We start from the raw sequence: 24,118 nt of genomic DNA on the forward strand, positions 1-24,118 counted from the left end.
ATTCATGATCACTATGAATAATAAACTCTTTGGAAACAAGATAATGTTACCAAGTTTGAAGAGCCCTCACAAGAGCATAAAGTTCTTTGTCATAGGTGGGGTAATTACAAGAAGCACCATGAAGTTTTTCACTAAAATAGGCAATTGGGTGTCCTTCTTGTAATAACACAGCACCTATTCCATGTCCAGAAGCATCACATTCTAACTCAAAAGTTTTGGCAAAATTTGGAAGAGCTAGAATGGGAGCTTGAGTGAGCTTCTCTTTAAGTAGCTCAAAAGCCTTTTGTTGTTTGTCTCCCCAAATGAAAGTAACATCCTTTTTCACCAACTCATTGAGAGGTGAAGCTAGACTAGAGAAGTTAGGCACAAATCGTCTATAGAAGCTTGTCAATCCATGGAAACTCCTAACTTCTCCTACATTCTTTGGAATGGGCCATTCTTGGATGGCCTTTATTTTCTCAGGGTCAACATGAACCCCACTTTTATTGACTACAAAACCAAGGAAGATGACACTATCAACACAAAAGGTGCATTTGTCAAGATTTGCAAACAATTTATTGGTTCTAAGAATTATTAGAACAGCTTTCAAATGTTTTTCATGATTTTGCAAATCTTGACTATATACCAATATGTCATCAAAGTACACAACTATAAACTTCCCAATGCAATCCCTTAAAACATGATTCATAAGTCTCATGAATGTACTTGGAGCATTTGTAAGACCAAAAGGCATTACCAGCCACTCATATAACCCAAATTTAGTCTTAAAAGCAGTTTTCCACTCATCACCTTCTTTGATTCTAATTTGGTGATATCCGCTTTTAAGATCTATTTTTGAGAAAATTTGAGCCCCATGTAATTCATCCAACATATCATCAAGTCAAGGGATGGGATGTCTATACTTTATGGTGATGTTGTTGATAGCCCTACAATCACAACACATGCGCTACTTCCCATCCTTTTTGGGCACCAACAACACAGGTACAGCTGATGCACAAATTTATGATCACCAAAATATGATGTCACAAACTTGTTGAACAATCGGCAAGTATGACCGAATCGTTTCAAGTAATAAACTTGGTAAGACCAAGTATCGTTCTCCCAAAGGACTCACGGCCTAGTTTAGTTATGTGATTTGTTGATTAGCTAAGACTTAAGAACAAAATAATTGGATTGTACTATGCAAAAGACGAAAATAAACATGTATGCATGAGGTTTTGATCAATGGCAAAAGCAAAAGACAAGCACTTTCAATGAAATATTTATATGAATATGTTGTTGGGGGTCAATTTCATCTTATCCACTCTCATATATTTTAGGAATTCAACATTCAAATCATCATTGTTAATGCCACTCTCTAAATTACCTTGTCAAGAAGGCCTATCCCTAATTACGAGTTCATACGATTCCTAGCATTCCTAATAATTAGTTCTCTTAGCACAGGAGCTTAACGACAACCAATATAATATTGGGAGTAATTCCCCGGATCTAGACTTCCCCGTACGTTCCCGTATCGACAAAATCAATAATCATGCATTGAATGAGTTAAACAAAGCAAGGATTAGGCAAAGAGGAAACATCCTAACTAATGATGAAGGAAAGCATAAATCTTAGATTAAGATGCAAGCACAAATTCCATATATGAGAGCTTCAAAAGATTACATTGATTCCCCAACAAACATACAAGGTTTAGTTCACCATATTCATGGTGAACCTAGATGAACAATAATGAAAGAATGAAAGATAAAACCCTAGAAAGGTGAAGAGGTAGCCTGAGCATCCAAGATCCTCCTTCAAAGTGGTGGAAGAGAGAGTGTTTACTTTGTTTCTGCCAAAGATACCAACCCTAAGACATCTAGGTCTTTAAATAGGACATAAAAATAATAGAAAACGGGTCCAGGCCCAAACAGATCATAAAATCGCATAAAACTGGCCCAAAACTCGTCTGGAAGGCTTTTTTCGTATTCTGGTTGACTGGTTGACTTTTCTGGTTGACTAGTTGACTTTTTGGTTGACTGGTTAACTTTTCTGGTTGACTGGTTGACTTTTCTGGTTTCTGGTTGACTGGTTGACTTTTCTGGTTTCTGGTTGACTTTTCTGATTCCATCTCTCTCCTTCTTCACTTCTTTCACTAAATTCACCTTAAAACCTGCACAAAAACACTGAAGTCAAGCATAAACCTGTCCAGCTCTCTTATTTCTGAAAATATGGATAAAAGCATGATTTCTTGCTAGTTTCTAAGTGTAAAGGTTGCTTTTTGTGTCAATTTTAAGCATGAAAATAACAGTTTTTTAACTGTTATCACAACCCCAAACTTAGAACTTTGCTTGTCCTCAAGCAAACAAGATGTAACTCAATCTTCAACCAATTCATATGATGGTTCACTCATTCAAAAGTCCTCTTTTTCAAGATAAGTAACAACTTCACTCAAACTTATGACCAAGAGTTCAATCAAGATGTGAGCATGCTTTAGTGTTCACAAAGTCATTTAAATTCCAACAAATGTTATATTTCATGAATGATCAATCAATTAAGCATGGATGTTCATGTGCTCATGGAATATTTCCTCACTAGGTAAAGTGTTTCACTCACACACAAGTGTATAAGAGGTAATCACTCATTCACTCTACTATCACAATGTCACATAAATCAACTTTGCCTTTCATTTTACCACAATCAAAAACATTCACAAGCATGCATCATCACAAGGACTTTTCAATGGCTTATAATGTGGCTGGGCTAACAAGAAAATTGGTTTTTCTGGATCACAAAATCCTTGAGTTAAGAGAATCATAACAACACAATTATTCTTATTCTTCCCAACTTGCCTTTGCATTTGCATTGAGCTTTGCTTCTTTTTCTTTTCTTTTCTTTTTCTTTTTTTTTTCTTTGCATATTCTTACTTTTTAGCTCTTAGCTCAATGCTTTTCCTTTTTCATGTTTTCCCAACAACCCCAAACTTGAACATTTAACAATACCACACAAGATCTTCTACTTAATTCAAGGTAAAGATTTTCAATCAAGGGTTTTCAGTGTATGTTCAAGGCTAAGGGTTCAAAGGATAGAACACAAGGTGTTCTCTTTCAGTGGGCTAACTTTATGAATTTGGCCAATAAAAAGGGTTCCAACAAACGGCCTTGATCACATGATGCAAAACAAGCAATTGATTCAATCATAGAAAACCTGGGAAAAATCATTCATGTTTCCAAAGTAATAGCATTCAATCAATAAAAACTCTGGAGCTCAAAACCTCACATATAAGCTCATTCACATTTGACATACACATCCTGCTTAATTTCACAATCACAATCATAATATCCTGCATTTGTTCACAAAGCTTGTGAATCACCTGTATAAGCATTTTAATGTGCACATCTATCTCAACATCAATCAATCACTAATCATCATCAAGCATTACTTATCATACAATCACAGTTAATAGCAAACCATCATAACAAACCAGGTTTCCAATAGAGTACATCAAACCCTAATCTAAAACAAATAATAAATAAGTTTAGAAAACTTAAACCCCAAAAGCATAAGCATATGATAGCATTCATCCGTAAATGCTATCTCAGCTCCTCATCAATCTGAGCTGTCCTCTGTATCTTCCTCTTCTTGGATCTTATAGTCTTGATTCTTTTTGCCCGATGAGGAGGCCATCCCTGCATCAAACATAATTCACAAAACCAAAAGATACATTGTTAAGTATTAGTAAACCACAATGAAGAAATCAGCCCCTTCAATGATGCTCTCTCCCAACCCCAAACTTAGATGGAAAACTAGTGAGCAAGTGAGTGGAAGGGAGATTTTCTAAAGAGGGATGAGGGAAAAGTTGTAGAGAACCTTTGAAAAGGTATGTAGGAGTGTGTGCAGAGAAGAGTCTGAAAGTATGAGCAAATGCGCAGCTTAGGGTATAAAAATACCCTAATGGGCTCGGGTCCCGCTAAGGGGCAACCAAAGCCAATCTGCGATAGTACCGCTCAGCGGTTGTTTTACCGCTCAGCGGCACTTTCGTGAAGTGCTCTTCTCCTTCTTTTCTTAACCTAAGTGCCTCCTAAACATGCCCCTCACTGGTTCCCTGCAATTCAATGTTTAGAATACTTATGCAAACCCTATTATGCAACTAAAATGAAACAAACAAAAATAATCAATCAACTGGGTTGCCTCTCGGGTAGCGCTTGTTTAACGTCACGAGCCTGACCCAAAGTCCACCAACACCCATCAGTAGGTGTTTAAAACTTACCAACATCCATCAGTAGGTGCAAAATTTTCTCATCAACACCCATCAGTAGGTGTTACACACTTAGTATCCTTCAGTAGATACTTAACCACCTAGCATCCATCAGTAGATGCTATGTTCAGCAAAATATTCACAAAATCATGTTCAACAGATTAAAAATTACAAACCAAAATAAAATTAAAAGTTTTTTAAATCACTGGGTTGCCTCCCAGCAAGCGCTCTTTTAACGTCATTAGCTTGACCCAGTAAAGCTCAAGTTCCTTCTTTATAGTTGATGTTGTCATTCCACCAACTCCTCAGTTGTTTCCTGTGAACTGTTTTGGTCCTTCTAGAATGTGGAGACTCTATCTCTATCATCTCCTTCTCTTTAAAGCCCTTCACAACCCACAACTTGTTCTTGATTCTTACAGGTGTGCCAAGTTGGAGTCTTCTTTTCTCCCAGTCACCAGGAATTTCTCCTCCTCTTCCAATCTTTTCTTCCTTGTGTACCTGAAATAAGAATTTCTGATCAAATTAAGCACAATTAGGAAAAACAGGAAAATACCGGACGTTTAAGCACAATTTCCTAATTAAATTCGCTACAATAAACTAAGTGAAGTGAACAAAATATTGACTCATCAAAATAGACCACACTTAGTCTTTTGCACTCCTGGGCAAAATCAAGACGCAGATCAGTGAATAGTTCAAAGGACATCCAGGGTATGACACAAACTTAGCACACAGAAAACAAAGACTCGCAAGGAAACAAATAGAATTTACACAGTCCTCAATAAATCTGGACAGAGAAAAGAAGTAGACAATATCCAACACAAAATCGAAGAAAGCAGATACTCATGTAATCATCCAAGCAATTCAAGACAGGACAAAATGATCAATCAGTTCAAGAGGTGAATCAAAAGTAACAGAGCCTCACAGATGCACTATCAGTGTTTCTCTCAAGTGTCTACGGTAAGCAATTTCAACTCAATGCACTCAAGAAAGCAAACAACAACAGACTTGGCAAGCCTCTAATATCAACACTCAAGCACATACGCATGTTCAAATCAAAAGGTCTTTTCGTGGTTGTAATGGGGCCAAGGACAAGGCAGGATATATCTGGATAAGAAGCTACAAACCATAAGGAACAGAGGAGCAATGGGGAACAAGTGTAAACACATTCAAACACACCCACAACCTCTAATTCCATCCTCTTCTTGACTCCATTATTCATAATTATTCACAATTTTTTTTCTATTTTTCTGCTCTCTTTTTTTTTCATCCGGTCTCTTTTCTTTTCTCTATTCAGCACACAATTTCAAGAGACAAGATACACATATATTTACGAAACAAAACAAGAGGAACCAACTAGCCAATTCATCAGAATCCCCAGGAAGACCACACTTGTTCCCAAAACACTTCCAAAGCTCCAAAATTCCCTAAGGTTAAGTTAAACATGGTTTTTCACTTAGGGCTAGTGTATGAGCTTCAAAACAAAGAAATGGGGAAAGTACAGGCTCAAAAGGGTTATCAAAGGATCACATTAAGGTAGGCTTATTTGGCTAGAGAGGCTCAAGAACAAAACCGCCTTTATCACTGATGAATCAATATTTTATTGATTTCACTTAGTTTATTGTACCGGATTTAATCAAGGAATTGTGCTTGAATGTACAGTATTATCCTATTTTTCCTAATTGTGCTAAATTTGATCGGAAATTCTTATTTTTACTAATTTGAATTATCTGAGCTAATTATTTTACATGGAAAATTTGGAGATACAATTTGGGACATTTGAAGGTTAAATGAGAAATGGCAATTGAGCCCAATGCATCTCAGTCATTTCAATTTTCGCACAGTGCTGCGTGAATGTTGTGTCAACTTGTGTGTCTTCGTTCGAGTTCAATTCTTATCCGTTTTCTATGCAATTTTTTTTCATAGTTTCGTATGGATGTCTATTTTCACGTATAGTTTTTATTTTGTTCAAATTCGTTCTGTGCTGTTCCCAGTATTTTTTTTACTCCCCTATGTCAGTCCAATGCTTACTGTTTGAGTGATTTCTAATCTGTTTGCATTTGCTTGCTGTTGGGTACTTGTGGTGGCTGGAATTTATCATTGGACAATGCATCTCATGGCCACAAAAAGAAATTAAATGTGGTTCTAGACTCTTAATTGGTTGCAAGGAGGTCCAAATTGTTTTGAGTTGAACAAAACTGCACATCCAGAAGATTGAAGAAATGAAGTGCAGCTGCCAAATATTTCAAATGTCACAGCAAGCACACCAAACCAGCCAAGGAATATTCTTTCTTGCTTTTTAAATGGCTTAGCATTTGGCATAAAAGAGGAGGGGACCACATTAATTTCACGGTGCAGCCAAGTCTTGAAGGAAGAGCCCCTTGGTGCAGCACGTTATTTAATTGGAAAAGCTTAGTTTAAAATCAAAAAAAAGGTGCTGGATGGGATTAGAAAAGAGGTGCAGATTTTAATTCTCGGTGTGTGCTTATTGGAGGGGCCCCTCATTGTTTTGCTACGTAATATTAGCTTGCTATAATTGCTACACAATTAAAAGCACACGGCCAAAAGCATCAAGCACATGGAGAGGGGACCACCATTTTGAAAAGCTCACGTCCACACAAGGAGCTCCAAAATGCTAAGTGGATGTTTTAATTCCCGCACATTTCCACAAGCTTTTATTCTCCAAATCATTAAAAAAAGCACACGGCCCCCACAATTCATTTTGGCAATATACAATTGGGCCGTTGCCACACTTTCCTGCAAGAAGCAAAGAATGGAGAAGGGTGCAATCATTTGGGCTTGGAGAGGATGTGCGGATGGTAATGCTCCATGCGGGCTTCACGCTTCCAAGAGCTCGGGTGTGCTAGGTCCAGCCGCCAACTTGAAGGGCACACTTAAGGAGCAGCAACCGCCGCTTAAAAGGGGGGAATTTTTCTTTCTTAGTTGGGTGGTGAACCATGTTTACACTGTTGGATTTTGGATGAGTGGGAAGAAGAAAAGTAGGTGCCACGGCTGGCTGGAAGAAAAGCGGTGCTAGAGGTGTGTGGTCCAGCAGCCACCTAGGAAGAAGTTCATCTTATTTGGCTTTAAAAAAAGGTAGTGTGGAGATGCACACACGGAGTTGTTGTTCCCACGTCTAGCATGGGATTTCATTCTTCATTTTCAGTCATGTTCAGCAAAGTAGGGGCACACGCGGTGATGGCTGTTATGTCCAGCAAGAGAAAGCTTCAAAGTTTGGTTTATCCAGCTACTGTTCATGTGTTGCTTTTAGTGCCATTTCAATGTGCATTTCATTGTTTCACTTTTTAGGTTAATCAGTGCATTTAAATATTAGATGTGCTGTGATGCTTACTACTTCATTTTATTTTTACTGTTCAAGCGCTTTTAAATTTATTATTTCCGTGAAGAAATGGAGTTGTGCACGGTGCCTTTCATTAATTAGCTTAAGATTGCATATTTTCTTTAATTCCAAGCTGCATTAGGCATTTAATGTTCTAGTTAAAGTATTGCATTTGAATAGCACATTACGTGCTTATTATTTGCTGCATTTTAGTTAGTTCACACACCTTGCTTTAGGATCGTTCAGTTCACTGTTTCCATTTACTTTAAATGCCTTCAATTATGTTCGGTTGCGTTTAGTTTTCAATTTAATTTAAGTTCACTTGCTTTCACAAAACTTTCACAAACCCCCCCCCCCCACTACGTGTTCGATCTGAGACTGAACCGCAAATTGGTCCTTGAGAGACGACCTAGGAGTCACTTCCTAGTACTATACTGCATTCTTTTATGCACAACTTTTGTGGGAGGTGCGACCCTCTCATCAATCACTTCCAAACATGCATATCAATCAAGAATTTTCAACAAGAGTCAAGCCAAGGCATATGTGCAAGCAATCAAGAGACATATCACACACAAGAAAGAACATAAAGTGGCTCAAATTCTCACACAGGGCATTTGTGTCACAATCAATTCAACTTTCAAACATCATGATCATCTTCCAAGCAAAGAAAAGCAAGGGATTTCAAACCAATAAGTATCAATCAAGTGAAGTGAAAGACGAGTCTACAACTTTAACACAGTCTAGAAATGAAGAGAAACATGTAAAACTGTACACAAGACACGACAAAAATAACCTAGAAAAGAAAAAATTTAACCAAGAAAACAAAAACTAACAAAGACAAATAAAAATCTCCCCCAATAGACCACACTTAAACTACACAGTGTCCTCAATGTGTCACAATCAGCAGATCAAACAATCAGAACAGTCATCAGATATCGACAAAGTGCAATAAAAGTGAGGAAAAGGGGAGAAGAGAGAAAGAAAACTCCCCTGATCATGGTGGCAGTTGCCAATTTTGGACTTGCAGGGAGATGTCTTCCACCATTGGATCCAGCCAGGAAGTTTTGAGGAAAAATTGCTTCATCCTCCATATTTGATCAAGCAGGGAAATGTCATCCACAACCGGATCTAAGAAGCAAGGATTGTTGATGAGCGGGTTCAGCTGGTGCCTATTGCTGTTGAAACTAGTGTGTATGTAAGCACCTTTTCCTTCCACTGTGGGTGCATGTTGGTCAAATTCATGTGTACCTCCTGCAACATGGTTAGTGCAATGTGGCTCCAAAGAAATGACGTGCAGAGGTATAACACCCAATCCCAATTTATCAGACTGAACCTCAGATACATCCTCAGAACATGAATCAATTTCAAAATCACAAGCAATATCAACTACAGACTCAGATTCATGTTCAATGCATGGAGAATAAACATTCGGATGCGACAGCAAAAATTGGTTCTCATCATGCACAGAGGGAGAATTAAAAACATGCTCATCAACAGTATAATTATCAACATACCCCTCAACAGCATAATCATCAACAGAATAATCAAATTGAGGTATGCTTACCTCCACTTCTCTAAAGCTTGGAAAAGTGGTGAAAGATGAAAATGGTCTACCTGGCTCACAAATGTTGCTCATATATGCCTGGTCCTCAAAATCTTTCTCGGTCTCCTCAGGTGCAAGAGTGGGACCATCTGAAGGTGGGAAAGTATGTGGCGCAGTAGTAAGCTCATGACTCTTCTCCCCATCTTCTATGTTGATGCCACTATCATCATCATCTGGAATCTGAACAGTCTGAAATGGGAACTCTGAATCTTGAGACTGTTCCTCAGTGAGTTGAGTGGCCATCTGCCCTATCTGATCAGTCATACTCTGAATGGCAGCTCCTATTTCTTGCTGGAACTGCATGTTCTCTTGCTGAAACTGAAGGTTCTGCATGGTCATCTGCTCCAACAACTCCTGCAATGTAGGCTCAGAAGTAGAAGGCTGAGGAGCTATTTGGGCAGGAGCATCATATTGCTGACTTTGGTATTGTTGGACTGGTGGAGGCATACAAGTACTCTGGAATGGTGGTTCTTGATAATGATGTTGTGGAGCATTATACCATTCCAAGGTAGGGTCATTCCATCCAAGACCGTTGCTGTAACCATACTGCACAAGGGAGAATTTGCTCAGAAACTGATGCTCAAGATATCCCCAATCGGTAACGGATCTCAGAGGGAGAGAGTCTTTCCAATCCTTAGCTGCTCCTTGTAATGAATGCGGAAATGCGCTCAAGAAAATGTAATCAAGAGGGACATCTGGAGGCTTCATTGAAGAGCACATGATGTGGAGCTCGTCCAAATGTCTGTGTGGGCATTCTCCTGCAAAACCATGAAACTTAGGCAGCAAATGTATCAGTCCAGGGGTGAGATCGCAATGAAGATCATCCTCCTTAAGTGAAATCGGCTCACAAAGAGCACTCTCAGAAATTAGAGGATGAGTCGTATTGTTCTCAACATAGAAATCAGCAGAATATGAATTACAATCAGAGTAACATGCAGAAGGAGAATCATAATCAGAGGCACTAGCAAAACAAGCAGTGTTCACGAAATCAAAATAGGTAGACATGGAAAAAGAAGAATACTAAAAATCACGAAACAAATAAAACACAACACATTTATACATGCAACACGCACACACAAAACAGAACATCACATCACAACACAAGACAAAACACAACACACACAAACACAACAAAAACCTAAGACCGAACCGTTGGTCCCCGGCAACGGCGCCATTTTGTTGAGAGGGTCGCACCTCCCACAAAAGTTGTGCATAAAAGAATGCAGTATAGTACTAGGAAGTGACTCCTAGGTCGTCTCTCAAGGACCAAATTGTGGTTCGAGTCTTAAGTCAAACACGTAGGGGGGGTTTTTGAAAGTGTTTTTGTGATTGTAAATAAACTAAATTAAAACTGGAAATTAAATTCAACCGAACATAATTGAAAACACTGAAATAAATGAACAAAGCATGATGACCAAACGATCCTACATTGTAACCGAACGATTTCTAAAACAAGTGAGGAAATTGGAAATGCAAAAAAAATAAAGAAGCCGAACAAAACCGAATGGACAACATAGTTAATGGAAACAATAAATTGTCCTAAAACAAAATGTGTGAACTAATTAGAATGTAGAAAAAAAAAAACACATGATATGCCAATCAAACCTAACACTTAAACTAAAACATTAAATACCCAATGTGGCTTGGAATTAAAATTAAATGCTCAAAGTGAGTGCAAATTGTAATGCTAAAAATAAATAACAAAATAATAGGATAACATGAAATCCAATACTTAAACTAATAAAGAAAGAAGGCATGTTGCAGCTGGATGTGACCGTGGCTTTCTCTCCATCTTATGATTCAGCCCTCCTACTTTGACCGTTCCACTTTCCTAAGAAAAAAAATCTCCAAAAGCTTAGCTACTTTCCCTCTACTAGCCGTAACATCCCTGCACCAACCATGTCCCCAATTGCTTTGCCTCCTTTTCATTCCCAAGGCATCAAAATAAAATCATAAAACATCACTTCATCGTCCCCTCAACCGCGTGAACATTCAAGCATGAAAGCAATAAAGGCTTCAATCAAAGGTGCATAAAAATCCAAAATGAAAGAGGCAAGAAATAAATGCAGCAAATAACAATTAACATAAGCTCTTGTGCACATTCTTTTTCATTCAATAGAAAACTAAAGATGAGTCCAACGCATGTTACTTAAATGAAATAAAATTCAGAATATGCTCTCCCATTCATCCCCTGTAAAGTACTCTCAAAGAAAGGAACAAAGAAAAACAAAAGAAGACCAAGTCCGCACACCCTCAAAACAAGTGGTGGCCGGCTCTCTCCTTCATCCGTAACCCTCCATATGTGTTTTTCTTTCTCCAACTCCTCTTCCGTGGCGGCTGTACGTGTCCCTATTTCCTCCCTTTTCTCCAAAACTTCTAGACCTACCTCCACGTGGGTTGCTCTCCTTCCATGTGTTGGACCTATTTCTTTTCTGCTTCTCTGCTGGACTCCCGAGTTACTGTGTGCACCGCATGTTGCTTGCTGGACTTTCCTTCACCTTTTCTCTCCATGCACACACCACTTCCAATCTGCTGTGTTGCTTGCTGGACACACCCCCTCTGCTTCCCATTCTCGCGTGAAACCCCTTGCTTAAGCTGGATGTGGGCCGCGTGTGCTTTGACCGTGTGTTGATGTCCTGGACGTGTGTGTGGAGTGTGCTGGGCCATGGCTTCTTCGTGCACACCCGCTGCTTTCCTTGCTGGACCATGAACGTGGCAGCTGCTTCCAGATGCCACTGGACTCCCGTGCGTGTGAGTTTCTTTCTCCTTCCAGCCGTTGGGCCAATTGCCTTCCGCGTGTGAGGTTCTTTCTCCTTCCAGCCAGCACCGTGCAACCTCTTCCTTCCACGTGGCCCCCCTCCATTGGTGTCCTTTACTTTAAAAGAGAAAGAAGATTCCTTGACAGCTGGTTGCCTAGGCCGTGTGGTGTGATGATTCCAAGCCAATTTTGCTTCTTAAAATTCATGAAGTGAATGACATGTTCTCCCTCTTTCACGTGCAGCCCCATCCATTCTTTATTCATCAATTTCATGGACCCACGCTTTTGGACATGAGCACAAGAGCCGTGTGCTTCTAACATGCTGCCACACTCCATTTCCCAATTAAAAGTCCAAATCCAAAAGCTTCTATGTGTGTAGTGAAAGACCACGGAGCTTCATAGTCTGCACATCTTTTTCTATTCAACACAAAATGAATCAATGCAGTGTAGCTTCTTTCTTTTTTTCTTCCTGCACCCCCTCCTTTCTTTACTTCACTAAAACAGATCCACCTTCTCCACTGGACGGTGCTTGCTGGAATCAAGCTCCAAAGGTGCATAAACCAAGTTCTGGAAAAATGAAAGCCACTTCCTCTGCTGGACCGTGAATGTGGCTGCTTTCTTTTTTTTTTCTTTGCTATCCAATAAAGCCAAGCTATTGTATGCCTTGTTTAAGAGTGTTGGAAGGTCTTAGCATCGTCCAATGATCAATTCCAGCCACCACAATTACTAAACAGCAAGCAAACAATGCAAACAGATTAGAAATCACTCAAACAGTAATCACTGGACTGACATATGAGAGTAAAATAAATACTGGGAACAGCACAGAACGAATTTGAACAAAGTAAAAACTATACGTTAAAGTAGACATCTAGACGAAACTATGAAAAAAAATTGCATGGAAAACGGATAAGAATTGAACTCAAACGAAGACACACAAGTTGACACAACATTCACGCGGCAGCCAGCGAAAATAAAAAATGGCTAAGATGCATTGGCTCAATTGCCATTTCTCATTTAGCTTTCAAATGTCCCAAAAAGTTATCCAAAATTTTACCGTAATTAATAATGCAAAATAATAAGCTCAGATAATTCAAATTAGTTAAAATAAGAATTTCTGATCAAATTAAGCACAATTAGGAAAAACAGGAAAATACCGGACGTTTAAGCACAATTTCCTAATTAAATTCGGTACAATAAACTAAGTGAAGTGAACAAAATATTGACTCATCAACCTGAAACAACAAACAATGGTTACCTGCAACCTTGAGATTTTCATCTTTACGGCTAGTCATGGGTGCATCTTGAAATGCAGCTTTATAACTAGCTTCTTCCTCCTGTGTTTGCGTCTCATCTTTAAAGACGTCTATAACCACTCTCTCCTCCCTGTCCTAGAGCACCACTATACCTTCATTTACATCAATGATAGCTCTGGCCGTTTTCATAAACGGTCTTCCAAGTATGATAGGTATCTTCTCTGTCTCCATCTTCATAACCACAAAGTCTGCCAAGAACTGAAGTTTGCCAACACAAACTATAATGTCCACTGCAATCCCACATGGCTCCTTGATAACAGTTGAAAAACTGTTATTTTCATGATTAAAATTGACACTAAAAGCAACCTTTACACTTAGAAACTAGCTTGAAATCATGCTTTTCTTCATATTTTCATAAATAAGAGAGCTGGACAGGTTTATGCTTGATTTCAGTGTTTTTGTGCAGGTTTTAAGGTGAATTTAGTGAAAGAAGTGAAGAAGGAGAGAGATGAAATCAGAAAAGACATCAAAAAGTGCAAAAGGAGAAGTCGAAGTCACCGCTCAGCGGCAGTTTACCGCTGAGCGGCACTCAGGAGCTTACGGGAGGTCCGCTGAGGGGCAAAATGGCCGCTGAGGGGAAGAAACGACTCACGCACTTACCGCTGAGCGGTACTTTACCGCTGAGCGGCACTTTTATGGGCTTGGACCTAATTTTCTGTAATTTACGAATAATATATAAGCTTTAGGGTTTCCTAGGGTTAGGTATCTTTGGCTGGAACGAAGCAAACACTCTCTCTTCCACCCCTTTGAAGGAGGATCTTGGATGCTGAGGCTTCCTCTTCACCTTTTTAGGGTTTTATCTTTCATTCTTTCATTGTTATTCATCTAGGTTCACCATGAATATGGTGAACTAAACTCTGTATGTTTGTTGGGGAATCAATGTAATCTTTTGAAGCTCTCATATATGGAATTTGTTTTTACACCTTTTATTTAAGATCTATGCTTTCTTTCATCATTAGTTAGGGTTTTTCCTCTTTACTTAATGCTTGCATTGTTTAACTCATTCGATGCATGATTATTGGTTTTGTCGATACGGGCGCGTACGGGGAAGTCTAGATCCGGGGAATTTCTCCCAATATTATATTGGTTGTCGTTAAGCTCCTGTACTTATGAACTAATTATTAGGAATGCTAGGAATTGTATGAACTCGTGATTAGGGAGAAGCCTTCTTGAAAGGTACTTTAGAGAGTGGCATTAACAATGATGATTTGAATGTTGAATTCCTAAAATATATGAGAGTGGATAAGATGAAATTGACCCCCAACAACATATTCATACATATATTTCATTGAAAGTGTTTATCTTTTGCTTTTTGCCATTGATCAAAACTTCATGCATACATATTTAATTTTCGTCTTTTGCATATAAAAAATCCAAATATTTTGTCTTTAAGTCTTAGCTAATCAATAAACCACACAACTAAACTAGGCCGTGAGTCCTTTGGGAAGAACGATACTTGGTCTTACCAAGTTTATTACTTGAACGATTCGGTCATACTTGCCGATTGAAAAACAAGTTTGTGACATCATATTTTGGTGTTCATAAATTTGTCCATCAAGTTTTTGGCGCCGTTGCCGGGGACTAGTGGTTTAACTGGTTAATTTGTGTGATTATTGATTATCTTTGACTTTAATTTTGAATTTCTATTTTTATTTTCTGTTTTTATTTTTTTTGGTTATTATTTTATTTTATTTTATTTTATTTTATTTTATTTTCTGTTTTTATTTTATTTTATTTTATTTTTTCTGTTTTTATTTTTCTGTTTTTATTTCCTATCTTCTTATCTTTTCAATTATATCCTTTGATTTTTTTTTTCTCTATCTTTTTGTGCTAACAATTGCTTTTAGGGTTTTGTGCCTAATGTCTGCAGAATGCAATTTGGTCAAGAATTTAACTATATGGGCACTCAATTCTACCAAAGTAATCTCAATCACTGGTGGGAACCTCACTCAAGCATGGATCAAAGCCAATTTTGGCAAGCTGCTGGACAATTTGAGAACCAACCACAACAACAATGGCAGCAACAACCCTTTCTATCAGGAAGTTTGGATAGGTTGGAGGACACCCTTCAACGATTTTTGAAAAATTCCGACTCTACTCAGAAAAGCATTGAAGAATCATGTAAAAGAATGGAGATGCAACTTCGTTACATCAATCAGAGATTGAATGATGATGTTAATACTGAAGTTAACCTTAAGGAGGAAGGGCAAGTCATTATCACTGAAAGTGACAAGATTCTTGATGAGGAAAAATTAGAGGGAGATGAGGAAAGGGTAGAGAGAAAAGAGAAAGAAGAGTTGAGTGAGAAAGATAAAGATGAAAAAAAAGAAAAAGAAGTGGTTGAGAGAGAAGAGAGAAAGAAAATTTGTGTGAAAATAAAGAAGTTGAGGAGAAAAAGAGAAGGGAAGAAAAAATAAAAGAAAAGAAAAAGAGAAAATTTGGGGAGAGAAAGCATAAGAAAAAGAAGATGAGAGGAAAGAAGAAGGAATCATATGAACAATCCCATCCTCATCTAAAGAAGAATCATAGGAAGGAAAAGAAATTTAAGTGCTTTATGGAAATCTTCAAGAAATTGGAGATTAAAGTTCCTATGATTGAGACACTGCAACAGGTTCCTAGGTTAATTAAATTTCTAAAGAAGTTTAGTAGAAAGAAGAAGAAAAAGAAGATGGAACTTGAACTTTACTGAGTCAAGCTAATGACGTTAAAAGAGCGCTTACTAGGAGGCAACCCAGTGATTTAAAAACTTTTTGATTTGGTTTTGTAATTTTTAATTTGTGAACATTATTTTTGTAATTATTTTGTTGGAGATAGCATCTACTGAAGGATGCTAGGTGGTTAAGTATCTACTGAAGGATACTATGTTTGTAACACCTACTGATGGGTGTTGGTGGATTTTGGGTCAGGCTGGTGACGTTAAACAAGCGCTACCTGGGAGGCAACCCAGTTGATTGAATATTTTTGTTTGTTTATTTTAGTGAGGGTTTGCATAAGCATTTTAAACATTGACTTGCAGGGAACCAGTGAGGGGCATGTATGGGAGGCATGTAGGTTAAGAAAAGAAGGAGAAGAGCACATCACGAAAGTGCCGCTGAGCGGTAATTTACCGTTGAGCGGTACTCTCGCAGAATGGGTTTTAGTTCCCCTTAGCGGGACCCGAGCCCATTAGGGTATTTTTAAACCCTAAGCTGCGCAAGTTCTCATACTTTCAGGCTTTTCTCTGCACATACACTTCCATATACCTTCTCCAAGGTTTTCCACATCTTTTCACTCTTTCCTCTTAAGAAAATTTCTCTTCCACTCACTTTTTTCACTAGTGTTCCATTCAAGTTTGGGGTTGGAAGAGAGTATCTTAGATTGGAAACATTCTCATTGCATCTAGTATCTCCACCCAAGTAAGTAAAATGCAGTTTGTTCATTCTAGGGTTTTTGATTTTGAATGTGATTGTCAAAGCATGAATATTTAGGGGTTTTGATTTCTATGCATGATTTGATGATATATTTGATGTTTGAACCGATTAAACTGCATGATTATGAACTGGAAAACTGAAAATTGCATTTGGGTGGAGTTAGGACAGCTTTAAAACAAGATTTTCAAAAATCTGCAGAGTTACCGCTGAGGGGTAAACTGCCGCTGAGCGGCACTCTACCAGATTTGGTTTTTCTGAATTTTTGCGTGTTGGAATGTGGCACTGGTGGCGCTGAGGGGAAACTCTGGCCCTCAGCGGTGGTTTAGCTTCGAAAGGAGTTGTGTTCTGTGTTTTACTAATGATTAACATCATGTTCTGTGGTTTTGTATTTGTGTTTGAATGTAGGAATGGCATCCTCTTCAGGAAAAAGATTGAAAACCATGGCAACCAAGAGAAAGGAAAAGGAACCAGAGCAACCCCACTCTAGCAGGTTCCTCTCTAGAAAACATGAGAAGCACTTTAGGGTGGTTCAGGACAGGAGACTTCTGATGGAGAGAAAGGTTGGAATGATACCTAACTTTGCTCCTCAATTTGGAGAGCAAGTGTTAGGGAATGACTTGGGAAAGCTAGCCATTTATCCTGCACCTGCCAACATAACTGTGGTAAAGGAATTTTACACCAATGCTAAGAAGATTGGTGATTATCCAGTTGAGAATTATTTGGGCTATGTCAGAGGCCATGCTATCAGGTATGATCCTGATTCTATTAATAACTTCCTAGACACTGTATGGGCTGGTGAGCAGTGCCAGTTTGCTCTCTGCATGGAGGAAGGTGCTGATTATGAGGATGTGGAGAGAGTACTGTGTATACCTGGAGGACACTTCCAAAGGAATCGATCTGGCTCAGTGGTTAACATTAGGAGGACGGATTTGACTCCTCTTGCAAAGTATTGGATGACGTTTTCTCATGCCAACATTCAGCCATGTTCACATGTGTCAGATATTACTCTCAGCAGGGCACTATTCATTTACTGTGCTATCAGAAACTTGAATGTTAATATTGGGCAGGTGATAGCTGATGAGATTAGTATGTGCGCCAATACCTCAAACAACAAAGCACCACTAGGACATCCCTCTTTGATCACGCACCTTTGCAAGATAGCTGGGGTGGACACTTCTGCTCCACCATTTGAGAGGCCAAGAAAAGCTATTGATGAGGCTTATTACAGGCAGTACTGTGGAGGTGAGGAAGTAGCTCAGCCAGTTACACCACGCCGTGCTCGTAGAGAGAGAGGGCCAGCACAGAGCTAGACATCTGCTGAGACACATGAAGCAGAACCATTCCAGATGAGGGACATGTATATGTCTCTTATAGGTGCTCAGTTGCAGTCCATTCACAGAGGGCAGGTGGCCACTACTGAGATGATTGTGGGGATGTATGATACACCTCCAGCCCACAGGTCGACTATGGATGAATTCCATAATGTGGTAGCTTGGCCAAAGGAACCAGTGCATGGAGGAGGAGCTGGAGCAGCTGAAGCTTCAGCTAGAGAGATGGAAGAAGATGAAGCTGATGATGATGATGCATTTGAAGATGATGAAGATGAGGAAGAAGAAGAAGATACAGAGGACAGCTCAAACTGATGAGGAGCTGAGATAGCATTTACTGATAAATGCTATCATATGATTATGCTTTTGTGGTTTAAGTTTTTTGAACTTATTTGTTTTTGTTTTTAGATTAGAGTTTGATGTACTCTATTGAACACCTGGTTTGTTATGATGGTTTGCTATTAGCTGTGATTGTTTGATAAGTAATGCTTGATGATGCTGATTGATTGATTGATGTTGAGATGATGTGCACATTAAAATGCTTATACAGGTGGTTCACAAGCTTTGTGAACAAATGCATGATATTATGATTGTGATTGTGAAATTAAGCAGGATGTGTATGTCAAATGTGAATGAGCTTATATGTGAGGTTTTGAGCTCCAGAGTTGTTATTGTTAAATGCTATTACTTTGAAAGCATGAATGACTTTGCCCAGGTTTTCTATGATTGAATCAATTGCTTGTTTTGTAACATATGATCAAGGCCGTTTGTTGGAACCCTTTTTATTGGCCAAATTCATAAAGTTAGCCCACTAAAAGAGAACACTTAGTGTTCTATCCTTTGAACCCTTAGCCTTGAACATACACTGAAACCCTTGATTGAAAATCTTTACCTTGAGTTAAGTAGAAAATATTTTGTGGTATTGTTAAATGTTCAAGTTTGGGGTTGTTAGGAAAACATGAAAAAGGAAAAGCATTGAGCTAAGAGCTAAAAAGTAAGAATATGCAAAGAAGAAAAAAAGAAAAGAAAAGAAAAAGAGCATTTGTTGGGTATTAACTGATTTTGTGAAACACTAAAGCATGTGCACATCTTGATTGAACTCTTGGTCATAAGTTTGATTGAAGTTTTTACTTATCTAAAAAGAGGATTTTTGAATGAGTGAACCATCATATGAATAGGTTGAAGAGTGAGTTACATCTTGTTTGCTTGAGGACAAGCAAAGTTCTAAGTTTGGGGTTGTGATAACAGTTGAAAAACTGTTATTTTCACGATTAAAATTGACACTAAAAGCAACCTTTACACTTAAAAACTAGCTTGAAATCATGCTTTTCTTCATATTTTCATAAATAAGAGAGCTGGACAGGTTTATGCTTGATTTCAGTGTTTTTGTGCAGGTTTTAAGGTGAATTTAGTGAAAGAAGTGAAGAAGGAGAGAGATGAAATCAGAAAAGACATCAAAAAGTGCAAAAGGAGAAGCCGAAGTCACCGCTCAGCGGCAGTTTACCGCTGAGCGGCACTCAGGAGCTTACGGGAGGTCCGCTGAGGGGCAAAATGGCCGCTGAGGGGAAGAAACGACTCACGCACTTACCGCTGAGCGGTACTTTACCGCTGAGCGGCACTTTTATGGGCTTGGACCTAATTTTCTGTAATTTACGAATAATATATAAGCTTTAGGGTTTCCTAGGGTTAGGTATCTTTGGCTGGAACGAAGCAAACACTCTCTCTTCCACCCCTTTGAAGGAGGATCTTGGATGTTGAGGCTTCCTCTTCACCTTTTTAGGGTTTTATCTTTCATTCTTTCATTGTTATTCATCTAGGTTCACCATGAATATGGTGAACTAAACTCTGTATGTTTGTTGGGGAATCAATGTAATCTTTTGAAGCTCTCATATATGGAATTTGTTTTTACACCTTTTCTTTAACAATCGGCAAGTATGACCGAATCGTTTCAAGTAATAAACTCGGTAAGACCAAGTATCGTTCTCCCAAAGGACTCACGGCCTAGTTTAGTTATGTGATTTGTTGATTAGCTAAGACTTAAGAACAAAATAATTGGATTGTACTATGCAAAAGACGAAAATAAACATGTATGCATGAGGTTTTGATCAATGGCAAAAGCAAAAGACAAGCACTTTCAATGAAATATTTATATGAATATGTTGTTGGGGGTCAATTTCATCTTATCCACTCTCATATATTTTAGGAATTCAACATTCAAATCATCATTGTTAATGCCACTCTCTAAATTACCTTGTCAAGAAGGCCTATCCCTAATTACGAGTTCATACGATTCCTAGCATTCCTAATAATTAGTTCTCTTAGCACAGGAGCTTAACGACAACCAATATAATATTGGGAGTAATTCCCCGGATCTAGACTTCCCCGTACGTTCCCATATCGACAAAATCAATAATCATGCATTGAATGAGTTAAACAAAGCAAGCATTAGGCAAAGAGGAAAAACCCTAACTAATGATGAAGGAAAGCATAAATCTTAGATTAAGATGCAAGCACAAATTCCATATATGAGAGCTTCAAAAGATTACATTGATTCCCCAACAAACATACAAGGTTTACTTCACCATATTCATGGTGAACCTAGATGAACAATAATGAAAGAATGAAAGATAAAACCCTAGAAAGGTGAAGAGGTAGCCTGAGCATCCAAGATCCTCCTTCAAAGGGGTGGAAGAGAGAGTGTTTACTTTGTTTCTACCAAAGATACCAACCCTAAGACATCTATAGGTCTTTAAATAGGACATAAAAATAATAGAAAACGGGTTCAGGCCCAAACAGATCATAAAATCGCATAAAACTGGCCCAAAACTCGTCTGGTTGACTTTTTTCGTATTCTGGTTGATTGGTTGACTGGTTGACTTTTCTAGTTGACTGGTTGACTGGTTGACTTTTTGGTTGACTGGTTGACTTTTCTGGTTGACTAGTTGACTTTTCTGGTTTCTGGTTGACTTTTCTGATTCCATCTCTCTCCTTCTTCACTTCTTTCACTAAATTCACCTTAAAACCTGCACAAAAACACTGAAATCAAGCATAAACCTGTCCAGCTCTCTTATTTCTGAAAATATGGATAAAAGCATGATTTCAAGCTAGTTTCTAAGTGTAAAGGTTGCTTTTTGTGTCAATTTTAAGCATGAAAATAACAGTTTTTCAACTGTTATCAACAGCACAGGGGCTTAAGCTCTTTTGAACCAAACCCTTATCTAGTAATTCTTGGACTTGTGACTCAATCTCTTTGGTTTCTTGGGGATTAGTCCTATAGGCAGGCCTATTAGGAAGAGTTGCCCCTGGAATGAAGTCAATTTGATGTTCTATTCCTCTTAATGGTGGAAGCCCATTTGGAATTTCTTTGGGAAATAGATCATCAAATTCCTTCAAAAGTTTTTGTATTGAAAGAGAAAGAGTAGTAGTCTGAGACTCACTAGATGTGCAGGTGAGTGTTCCTTGGCAAAGAAGAAGGTAAGAAGGGTGCTCAACTTGAAGTGTATTGTTTAAAGTCTTTTTATTTAAAAGAACTTCATGTTGAATGACCTTGTGGGAAGGAACACTGGACTCTATCACCTCTCTTTCTTCCCTAAGGACTACTCCGCTCTTTTGTTTTGGAATTTTTTTCTTTTTCTGTTTCTTTTCCTGATCCCTAGCGGACTTCATTTGTGCTTGATCTTGTGCCACTTGAGTAGGTGTCAAAGGTTGAAGCACAAATTTCTTGTCTTGTTTGTGCACACTTATGGTATTGGTAAGACTATGGTGTATAGTGTTATGATCAAATTGCCATGATCTTCCCAATAGCACATGGCAAGCTTCCATAGGAACTACATCAGAAATAACTTCATCTTTGAAGTTCCCTATGGATAGAGCCACTTTAACTTGATTCTTGACTGTAATGTCCCCATCTTTATTTAGCCAATGAAGTCTATAAGGTTTAGGATGGGGTATTACAGCAAGATTCAGCTTGTCAACTAGTCTGGTACTACAACAATTGCAGCAAGAACCACTATCAATAATGAGAGAACAATAGTTCTCTTGAATTTTACACCTTGTATGAAAGATGTTCTCTCTTTGTGATAGTTGTTCCAGACTTGGTTGACTGCTAAGCACCCTTCTCACCATGAGAAGTTGACAATCATCCGCAAACACTTCCTCTTCTTTTTCCGTTTCACTCTCACTATCACTGGTGGGGGATTCACTTTCATTGCTATAGATGTCCTCTCCCTTTAAAAGAATGGTTCTTTTAGTAGGACATTGAGCAGCTATATGACCCCTACCTAAACACTTGAAACACTTTATATCACTTGTGCGAGTGTGTGAAGATGACTCTTTGTTTGGATTTTTAACTATTTTGGCTAGAGGTTTGAGGGGTTCTTTTGCTTTAGTAAATTTCGGCTCAAGGGGAGACTGAAATCTTTTGGCAGAAATTTTCCGCTGATTTTGTTGTTCTACCTTTATACACATTTGAACAAGTTCATTCAAATCTCTATAAGGTAGAAGTTCATCTTTATCCCTTATGTCCAAATTTAACCCACTCAAAAATCTAGCTAAAGTAGTTTCTTCTGCCTTTGTGATTCTTGCTCTCATTATGTATAGCTCCATTTGTTGTCTATAGCCTTCAACAGACATAGACTTTTGTTGCAACCTTTGGAGCTTATCCATAAGTTCCCTTTTATAGTAAGAGGGAATGTGCCTTTTCTTGAGAGCAGCTGTGAGTTCATTCCAATATTTAATGGGAGGAAGTTGTTGTCTCAGTCTCTCTTTGACTAAAGCAGTCCACCAATACATTGCATACCCTTGAAAACTAAGGGTAGCTAGAGAGACTTTCCTTTCCTCCGACACTTGTTGACAGGCAAATTTTGCTCTACTTTCATTTCCCAGTCAAGGTAAGCTCAATGTTATCTTTCCCATGAAAATGAGGCAATACCACATTGACTTCCTTAGGAGGAGGAGGAGGATTTTCATAGTCACGCCTATGCCTTCTTGATGAAGAAGGATAGTAATCTCCTACTCTTAAGTTTTCTTGCTCACTTTGGGATTCTCCACTCATACTTCTCTCCCTATATTGAACTTGTTCATCTCTTAGCATTTTCAACTCATTAGTAACCATGGCATTGTGCAATTCTCTTTGAATCTTTTCTTGCCCTATTTTCCTTTCAATTTCTTTGAGTTGATTGACAAGAGTTTGAAAACAAAATTGTTCTTTAGGCTCCTCATTAATTCTAGGGGAATGTCTTCCAGACATTTTATGAACTAAAAAATTTTCTTGAAGTAAAGACTAAGAGAGTTCACTTGAGGACAATATTCCAGATAAGAGAGGTGGACCTTGTAGGTCGCTTAAGTACCAAGTCTTGCCTTGCCAAATATATCCTTAGTTACTTACTAAAAGTCTTTAAATCAAAATCACTTCTAAATTCACTAAATATATGGAGACAAAACAAACACAAAGAAAGAAAACCTTAGACTCTAAAGTCGGACTCTAAGACTTCCTATACGAAACTTGCAAAATTAAAACGAAATTAAAGGTGAGGTCTCCTAGGTGAGGCTTAGATTTTTTTGGATCTAAGACACACTCACCGTCTACCAATTTTAAAATGATGAGACTTTAAGTCAAGTTAGCAAATGAGGGAAGAACACTTATGAGCTCTGATGGACAAATTTGTAAGCACCAAAATATGATGTCACAAACTTGTTTCACAATCGGCAAGTATGACCGAATCGTTCAAGTAATAAAACTTGGTAAGACCAAGTATCGTTCTTCCCAAAGGACTCACGGCCTAGTTTAGTTATGTGGTTTCTTGATTAACTAAGACTTACAAACGAAATATTTGAGTTTAAAATGCAAGACAGAAAATAAACATGTATGCATGAATTTTGATCAATGGCAAAGACAAAAGATAAACACTTTCAATGGAATATATGAATGAATATGTTGTTGGGGGTCAATTTCATCTCATCCACTCTCATATATTTTAGGAATTCAACATTCAAATCATCATTGTTAATGCCACTCTCTAATGTACCATTCTAGATGGCTTCTCCCTAATCAAATAGTTCATACAATTCCTAGCATTCCTAATGATTAGTTCATGAGTGCAGGAGCTTAAGGCAACCAATATAATGTTGTCAGTA

The 24,118-nt window shown here is 38.3% G+C and overlaps 1 pseudogene; it reads right to left on the bottom strand.

Moving 5' to 3' along the window:
- The window catches only part of LOC148196546 (uncharacterized), a 57,521-nt pseudogene extending 34,425 nt beyond the window's left edge, over window positions 1-23,096 (bottom strand).
- Window positions 23,097-24,118: the final 1,022 nt, after the last annotated feature.

The sequence above is a fragment of the Vigna umbellata genome, chromosome 6, assembly GCF_029865625.1.
Source record: "Vigna umbellata cultivar VRB3 chromosome 6, Vumbellata_1.0, whole genome shotgun sequence".
Lineage (NCBI taxonomy): Eukaryota > Viridiplantae > Streptophyta > Magnoliopsida > Fabales > Fabaceae > Vigna > Vigna umbellata.